We start from the raw sequence: 8,701 nt of genomic DNA, 5'->3' as shown, positions 1-8,701 counted from the left end.
TTTCTTCTATTCTTAATTCCAGTTGTGAATTTTCTTGTTTTTATTTCTTGGTTTCTTATTGTATTTTATCTTCCTCTTTTTCATTCTTTATTTTTTACTTCTTTTCTATCTTAATTTTACTTTTCTTTTTATCTTCCATTATTTCTCTTTTATGATTATTTTTTCCACTTTTATATTTCTTCATTTCTGCTCTTTTCTTTTTATTCCACTTTTTTTCTTCGATGCTTCTTTGTTTTACTTCTTTTTCCTCTATCTAACTCTCAATTTTCTTTTTCCCCTGGTATTCTTTTTCTTCTTCCTAATTTTCTTTACTTTATTTTGTATTTTGTTGATATATTGTTTTTTCCTCCTGTTTTCCTAGCTTTTTCCTATTTTTATTTACTTTCATGTTAGTTGCTCTATCTCTCTCTACGTCAGTGGTTATCTCTACCTCGGTCGGTCTCACTCTCTCCACCCCTGTCTATCTTTCTCTCTCTCCCTCTTACCTCTTACTCTCTCCACGGACCCCTCTGTACGTCGGGCCTCTGTCTCTTGATGTATTTCTCTATCTAACTCTACCTCGGTCTCTCTCCTCGGTCTTCCTTAATTTGGTTTTGTGCTGACATCATTCTGAGTGATTTATTTTACACTTGAATTTTGAGTCATTTATTTTGCAGATTGTAATTCTCATGCAAAAATATTATTTTTATTCTATCCTAGTTAATTACTCTCTCCTAGCTCGCTGTCTCTATGTACTCCTCCGTCTCTCCATCTCTCTCTCCTCTCAATCTATCTACCTTTGTCTTACTTCTCTCTCCTCGTGCTTTCGATGTCCCTCTCTAACTCCTCTCTCCTCGTGCTCTCGACGTCTCTCTCTTACTTCTCTCTCCTCGTGCTCTCGATCTCTCTCTCTTACTTCTCTCTCCTTGTGCTCTCGATGTCTCTCTCTTACTTCTCGGTCTCTCTATTCTCTCCTCGATCTCTACATCTCCCTCTCTCCTCGGTCTCTCTATCGCTCTTAGTGCTCTATGGCTCCTTTGTCTCTCCATTTATCTGTCTGTCCTTCTTTCTCCTTGGTCTCCCCATGTCTATCTCTTACTTCTCAGTCTCTCTACTCTCTCCTCGGTCTCCCCATCCCTCTCTCTCTCTCTACTCGATCTCTGCATCTCTCTCTCTCCTCGTTGTCTCCATCTCTCTCTTCTTGGATTTTCTATCTCTCTATCGCTTTCTCTCCATCTCTGTGGCTCCTTTGTCTCTCCATCTCTCCTCTCTCCTCGGTCTCCCCATCTCTTTCTCTCCTCAATTTCTCCGTCTATCACCCTCCTTGGTCTCTCCAGCTCTCTCTCTCTTCTCGGGTTTTCTATCTCTTGGTTGCTTCGTCTCTATCTCTTGCTATCTCTCCTTGGTCTCTATCTCTCTCTCTTCTCTGAGGCTCATCTGTCTCGGTATCTATCTCTTCTCTGCGGGGCCTCTGTCTCTCCATCTGTCTCTCTCTCCCTCGGTCTCTCCGTCTCTCAATCTCTTCTCGGGTTTTCTATTTCTCTCCTCTGTTGATAAACTCGATTTTTAGGTGATTTTACTGGTTATTTATCAGTTGATGTGTGAGAGGATTGAGCTTATACAACAAATTTATAACCTCACAGCTTAGGGCGAGTGAGGGTCGATCCACATGGAGACGGTAAAGGAAGCAGAGAATTTCTTTCCAGCAAATCAGTCTATTTAATTTTCTAACTCTGAGTGTTAATCTCTGTAAAGAATTCTTTCGTCAAATTACAGAGATACTTTCCAAATATTGATTCAACTAATTCTTTAGTTAGATTGTTTCTAGTTAGGTTTATAAATAGCGTTCTTAAGGACTGGAATGGACAGAACCGTCAGCAAGAATTTTCTTGTTGACGGTACTGCCTTTGTTCTTTGGGGAAAAAGAACAAGCACCCTGCGCACAGGCGGTGCCCTATGTGCAGGGGTGTGCTCGCTCGCGGCAGCAGCTGCGCGCGGGAGTGGCCTATGCGCGGCTGTGACTACGCACGGGCTTGTCCTACGCGCGGCTATTTCTGTGCGCCGGCGTAGCCCGCGCGTGGGCATAGCTTGTGCGCGGGATCCCTGCGCACGGTGCTGCTCGCGCGCGGGGTTCTCACGCACGCGCGGCTGTGTGCAGGTTGATCCTGCGCACAGAAACCTTGGCCGCCCCCGCTATGCTCTTCCTGCCTGAACGAAACTTGAGAGAATGCTATGTAGAGAATCGATTGAGCATTGTGGGTTGAAATGAGGATGAAATCAAACACCTAAGAGCGAAAAGAAAATGAACTCTAAACGACAAGAAAATCTTCGAATTAAAAACCAAACAACTCTGATTGGGAAATGCTGAAGAACCTTGCAGGATTCTTCAGCCCCAACTGAGATTGTCTAAGAGGGAGAGGAGTACAAACTGAACCAACGCAATCACACCGACTTCGTGTCACCCCGTGTCTGGCTAGTCGACGATCTTCTTGAGCAGGTATGCCTCAGTTTGCTCTCTCCCAGCTCCAATGCTCATCAGCCTTGGAGGGTCTGCAGAAAACCTTCTTCTCCAAGCCCTAGCTTCCTTAGAGAAAATTCTGGACAACCCAAAGTGAACTCTCAAGAGAGTATTTATAGGTTTCTCTTAACACATGCCTAGGGGCATTTTCGGAATTTTCTTCTTCTTTGAGATTTCGCCAGCTCCTGTTGATCCTTGATGTCCTCCTTGGTTGTCTTAACCTATTTCTGAACTTACTAACCAAAAAATGTCAAATATAATCCACTTGATTCTTCGAATGCATATGCATGACAACTCACATGAATTAACTAGATATTCTTGATGCTTTAATGCTTAAAAATCTAAATATTTGATGACTTATTGAGAGTCATCATCTTTCTCTCAATTTATTTTCTGTTCATTTGTATTTCTGGACTTTATGGATTGGGCCGATGTTGGGCCTCGTCCTCGTCTTTCCCTTTTATTTTCCGTTTGTATTTTCAAATTGTAAGGAGAGGCCGAACCATGTCTTGCGACGATTTGTCCTCCCTCCCCCCCCCCCCACGTTCACTTGGCACCTATCCTCCCTATATAAGGGGATAGCATGCCCAAGGAACACTTTGGAGTCATTTGTTGAAATTTTCAAACTCGTGTCTCCCCTCATCATAGAGAGTAGAGCACAGGAGGTTTGGCTAGCCTCACCCACGTCGAGATCACTCCGTGGTGTAGAGCCCTCATTTCCCTCGTCGAGATCACTCTGTGGGGAACGTGTTCAAGCGTGCCGTTGAGATTACTCCGGTACGATTAAATATTCAAGAAGGTCGCCAGTGCTTGTTCAAGAAGGTCCCTTCGTCGAGCTCACTCCGGAGGAGCCGGAAGCCCAAGGACGTCGTTGGTACACCCGTCTCAGGGATCCCCTGAGCTATCGCCAAGGTGCCATCAAGATCTTTCAAGAAGTCCAATTCTTGAGCATTTTCTTGGTCGATTATCGACCAAGAAAGTTTCTCGTGGGCCCAAGATTTCCTCCTCGTCTACATCTCCGCCACCACCATCCATCACGCCCGCCATCTCCTCCGCTACGCCACTCACCATCAAGAATTACCGCCGCCAAATCGCCTGCACCGTCGCTGCCCTCCGGTGCGCGCCCTCGCCCGTGGATTCCCGGCGGACGTCTGCCGGACAGCCCTTGCTACCGCACCCGACTGGTCGCTGATCGCCCGCCCGTCCTCAACCTTGCCGCTCGCCGCACGGCCGTCCCCATCTGCACACCAGCGACGCTCGCTAGCGCCGCGGACACACAAATTAGCCGTGCGTGCGCCCTCTGCCACCAGCCGTAGTCGCACTCTTGCGAGCCATCCCTCCTGCGCGCGTTGCGGGTCGGGCCACACGCTGCTGCCAAGTATTTGCGCCCTCCCTCGTGCGCGCCCATCGCGAACGCGCACTCGCTCGCAGCCGTGTGCCCGCGCACCAGCCAGCTTGTCCACGCCGCGCGCTCGGCGCCCGCCCGCTGCCCTCGCCACGCGCCCATCCACCGGCACGCACCGCGTGTCCGTCCTCCGTGCTCGCAGGTGATTGTGCGCTGCACGCCCACGCACACGTCCGCGTCCGCGTTCGCGTCCCGCATTAAGGTACGCCGGCTTTCGCATGCGCCTGTGTCTGCACATCACGTCCCCACTGATTAACCGCCCCGCGCCCGTGCAGCCTAAACTTCTGCCCATCACCGGACGGCTGATATCGAAGACTAACGTGACGATGTCGTGGACTAGCGCTACTAAGGTACCAACACGTCTCCCCTCCTATTTTCCCAGTATTATTATCTTCCGCAGTCTCGTCATCCGCTATCACGTCCCTTGCCATCTTACGAATAGGTTAGCCACTTTTCATCGAGAGTAGGAATTCTTGTGGTTGATAGGATAGCCGTTCGACTTAGGCGCCGAACACTCCAGGGCCGTCACACGCCCCTCATCACTAGTCGTCTAGTCGGTCGCACGGGTCATTGTGAGTCTGATTTCAGGACCAATCTCTCGTCACTGACCGGTGTGGAACTACATCTTTACCTGTCGGCCCCTCTACTACTCATTCGGTGTTTTCTCTCATTCATTGACTTGCATTTCACGAATCTGCCCATCGAATTTCTTATGACGTAATTAGTAACTCAGATTTTGGGGTAATTAGTGATGAGCTAACTTCACTAATTAGTGTCGTTGGTTTATCCGAATTAAAACAACAAAAATTTATAATAACCTTACTAGCGTAGGGAGAGTAAGGGTCGATCCATAGGGAGCAAGGGTTTTTTCTTAGGAATTTGTGCTTTAGATATGTATTTTTTAATAATTTTAGAAGTAGGTTTACTACATATGAAGATATATAACTAATTCAATAAAAATATATAACAAATAAAAATAAAATATTATTATAATGTTATAATAATATTAATAGGCAGAAAATAACTTTTTGGGATTTTTTAGGAGTCTTTGAATGCTTAAGCAAAATAGGAAATCAAACAGTTTGGCGCTCTGGACTTGGTCAAAATTTGGCCAAGTCCGGATGCCAAATGGGGAAGGTGCCTTAGTGGAGGAGAGAGAAAAAATGGACTGTACTAAACTTACTCTAGAATGAGTTCTAGAATGAATTTTAGAGCGTGGTTGGATGCATTGGAACCGTCTGGATATTGGGTAGCTGATCTAAGACTAATCAAAAGACAAAGATGAACATAAAAGAGTGAAAAAGGATAAATAAGAAGGTAACCTCTTTGTCACACCCGCTAAGGTCCAAGGGACTTATTCTTCTCCTTTCCACCAGCTTCTTCAGCCCTGGATGCTTCCTGCTCAGCCTGGCACTCACTGAGGTGAATGGATCTATGACTCAATTGCACTTAGGACACCAAACATTACTTTGGATTGAATCACAAGATGAATATTACAATAGTGTGAAGGGGTTTATATAGGGAGAGAGAGTAAATGAGAGCCATTGGATTTTTAATACAATGGATGGCCAGATCTTCTTTTCAGGGTCATGATCCACGTCCATTATGGTCCTCCAATCAGCATTGAGACCTTTGAAATACCCCCTGGACGTTCAAGGCTTCTTTCCTTAATTAGCATTAAAGGTGCTATCTTTAAGTCTCCACCCTTGGATGTTTTGTGGATTGAATGGCTGGATTTTCTTCTCTAACTTGGATCCACGTCCAAGGTTGTCCTCCAATCAGAATTTAATCCCCTGAAATGTTCATAAATAATCATGACTGGACCTTTCCCTTGCACTCCTTTCTTTGGCCCAACATGCCTCTCATAGTGGGCTTAGTGGATCTTTCTTAGTGGGCCTTTAGACTAGAGCCAACTGTCTTGCTTTGGGCCTTCTTTCTTGGCCCAGGGTTGTGGCTGAGTCTGTTCCTCTGGTCCAAATAGCTTCCTCTTCATTTAATTATCCCCTTTATTCATGAAAGCTTCACCTAATTCCTGCATCTTCCACATAAACTAAGAAGAGAGTGAGATTCATTCCACTTAACTCATTGAGTTAAGTGGGGTTAGTCCCACAAATGATAATAATTAACTCCAAATTAGAAAAAGGTGATTTTATTTCATGATGTTTCACAACTTAACATAAATGTTGATAATATATCCAGATAAAGATAAAGAAGTAGATAAATTAGCTGAAATTGCACATATATATTACTATCATTTTGTATTTATCAAATACCCCCCAACTCAGATCATTGCTAGTCCTTGAGCAATGCCCTTATATTTTCTTTGGACTTCCCTTCTCGCCTTTACACCAAGAAGGTATCTGCATAAAGCGTTAAGTTTATCAATCACATATCAAGATGAGCATTTTCCTTTGACAATCTAGGTCAAAACCTTTGCAGGAATACATGAACTTTTTACCTCATGGTCTGAGCAGAGCTAATGGTCATAATAGGGCAGCTTACTTCTCTCTAGGTTCAACACCATAAAAAAAAGATTTCCTCACTTCACATATTGAACTGGGCCTCACCTGATGTAATACGGGACGGCCGGGATCGACGGCTCGTATTACGTTACAGCGATGCACTATGCGTGGCAATTAAGAAGATGAATGCACATTCAAATTTCCTCTTAGAGCGATGAGGACGGACCGATGGAGGGGCGGCGGTCCAGTAAATCCAAAAGGGGACGATTAGATCTGGGTCAACTCCAAGTGACCCGCGAGAGCTCGACGTGAGGGCGTTTGACGGCCCGCAGGAGTTCACCCTCGATGGCTATAACCTGTTCGTCAATCTCAAAGAAGTTCTATCTCTCGAATGGGGTGGCTAACCTATCTAAGCGAAAGAGGGGAATCAAATATGAACCTGGCAATGGCGGTTCCGGGCAGCAGTAAGCCTGGCAAAGGCGATTCTGGGCAGCAATAAGCCTAGCAGTGGCGATTCCAGGCTGCGGTAAGCCTGGCCGTGGCGGTTCTGGGCAGCAGTAAGCCTGAATAGTGCCCAAAGTCCTTAGAGACCAAGGACGCCTGGCGAGGGATGAACAGTCGTCCACGAAACTAGCGCCGGCGTTGGCTGAGGAGGGAAACCGAGCAGGAGTGCCGAGATAAACACTCGTAGTGCAGGCGCGTAGGGAAGGTGAGAACCGTGGCAGGCCTAGAAGACGGACTCAAGTGCGGGTCGACCGACCGCGCGGTGACGTCGGTTGCCCAGGAGTCGGGATGGAGGTCCAGCCTGGCATTGAGGGGAAAGGCTCCACCAGCGGAATGATTTGCGAGGATGACAGAGTAACCTTCGACAATGATTGGCATTGAAGGTCGCAAGGAGCGGCTGGAGGTGTCATCTAAAATCCAAGCCGGATGAGCTCTTAGGGCCGGGGATGTCGATCTTGATGGCGAGAAAACAAGCTCCAGGGAGGGCGTGCAGTTTCTTGGTCGCAGGACAAAGGTGGAAGAAGACCACCCTACTATTTTTAACTAAATGGCTGAAGGAGAATAAACGAAACAAAGTTCTGTGTTTTTCAAAATGACTCTCTAAGGGGTACCCTTGGGCATGCCTTCCCCTTGTATAGGGGGGGAGGAAGGGTGCCAAGAGGCTAAGGTTAGAGGAGGGGTCCGTCTCGTGACGTGGCCCTTCTCTTTACACAAGCTTTTAAAGAAAAGAAACAAGACGTAACGACGGAATCGGTCCAACACGTGACTCGATCCGAAATTACAATGTAAGGAAATAGCAAGAAACTTACTTCGAGTACCTGAATGCAGGGTCGCATGCATCGGCACGAGCGGCTCGGAGTAGTCAGATGCGCCCCATGTCAGTGTCGTCGCAATGGTCCCCCACCATCCTCCCGGGGCAGGAAGAGCTCGACTCCGTCGAGCTGGCCTCCATGATGTCATCGATGGGCTGGAGCAGATCGGGTCGATGTCGCCGTAGGTCGCCCTCCGTGATCCACGTGTCATCCGATGTCGGGCGTCCCTGCCAATGCACCAGGAATGTGCGCTCCACTCGATCCCCTATAGTGTTAATTACTTCCTGTAGTACTGTTGCTATCTTTTCCTGCCGCATACAAGTGGGTAATGGGAATGGAAGCTGTGTGCTCTCACTCACTTCACTATCAAGTTTCGAGTGGCTGTGAGGCTCTTCGATGGGTGGCAAGGGATGATATCAGACCAAATCACAGATGTTGAAGGTAGAACTAATTCCCCAACTAGGAGGAATGCTCACGACATATGCATTGTCATTAATCCGTTGGGCTACTTGGAAAGGCCCGGCACTACGAGCATGAAGCTTCATAGCGACCCCTGGAGAGTGTCTCTCAGGCCTCTATCTAACCATCACTAGATCGCCCTCTGAGAATATACTGGATCTACGTCCCTTGTTGGCGGCAGCCTTGTAATGCTCATTGAGAGATGAAATGCGTGAATGGATATGCTCATGCATGTTCCTAAGTTCGTTCGCGAAATCATATGCATCATTAGAGATTTTACTACATGTATCTAATGGGATGAGGTCAATGGGCTTCCTCGGAAGTTGACCGTACACTATCTCGAACAGGGCATTGCCTGTTGTACGGTTCACCGAGTGATTGAAGGCAAATTCAGCGCGGGGTAGCACTTGATCCCACGTCCTAAGGTTCTCACCCACTAGTGACCTAAGGAGGTTATCCAGACTACGGTTGGTAACCTCCGTCTGACCATCCGTCTGCGGATGATTGATAAGCTCAATTTATGGTGTATTTTACTTGTTATTGACTGGTAAATCGTCTGAGG

Source organism: Wolffia australiana, chromosome 6 (assembly GCF_029677425.1).
Source record: "Wolffia australiana isolate 7733 chromosome 6, ASM2967742v1".
NCBI classification, from domain to species: Eukaryota; Viridiplantae; Streptophyta; class Magnoliopsida; order Alismatales; family Araceae; genus Wolffia; species Wolffia australiana.
The sequence above is the reverse complement of the archived record's forward strand: the minus strand, read 5'-3'. Positions refer to the sequence as shown.